This window comes from Seriola lalandi, unplaced genomic scaffold (genome assembly GCF_002814215.2).
Source record: "Seriola lalandi dorsalis isolate HSWRI2012SDOR001 ecotype SW California unplaced genomic scaffold, Sedor1 jcf7180002054858, whole genome shotgun sequence".
NCBI classification, from domain to species: Eukaryota; Metazoa; Chordata; class Actinopteri; order Carangiformes; family Carangidae; genus Seriola; species Seriola lalandi.
Window position 1 is genome coordinate 59,094 of NW_019525411.1, and position 442 is coordinate 59,535.

Sequence of the window (442 nt, forward strand, 5' to 3'; positions counted from 1 at the left end):
TTACAGATGTTACAGGTGCTATAGATGTTACAGATATTACAGATGTTACAGGTGTTAGATGTTACAGATATTACAGGTGTTATAGATGTTACAGATGTTATAGTTGTTACAGATATTATAGGTGTTATAGATGTTACAGATATTACAGATGTTACAGGTGTTATAGGTGTTATAGATGTTACAGATATTACAGATGTTACAGGTGTTATAGGTGTTACAGATATTACATGTGTTATAGGTGTTACAGATATTACATGTGTTATAGGTGTTACAGATGTTACAGGTGTTATAACAGTGGCGGCTGCTGGTCTTATAATGAGGGGAAGCTAATTTTTCGGCCTCCATCATAAAATGTGTCCGTTTATTTAAATGTAAATTCGCAGAGTGACAGAAGAGAGTCGCCAAACACAACGCTAGTTGTTTTTAACAAAGACAAAGTCGC

General features: G+C 34.6%; 1 protein-coding gene across 1 annotated transcript in view; it reads left to right on the forward strand.

Moving 5' to 3' along the window:
* Positions 1 to 442, forward strand: part of aars2 (alanyl-tRNA synthetase 2, mitochondrial (putative)) — a 10,396-nt gene that overhangs the window by 8,821 nt on the left and 1,133 nt on the right. The gene's annotated exons all lie outside the window — the stretch shown is intronic.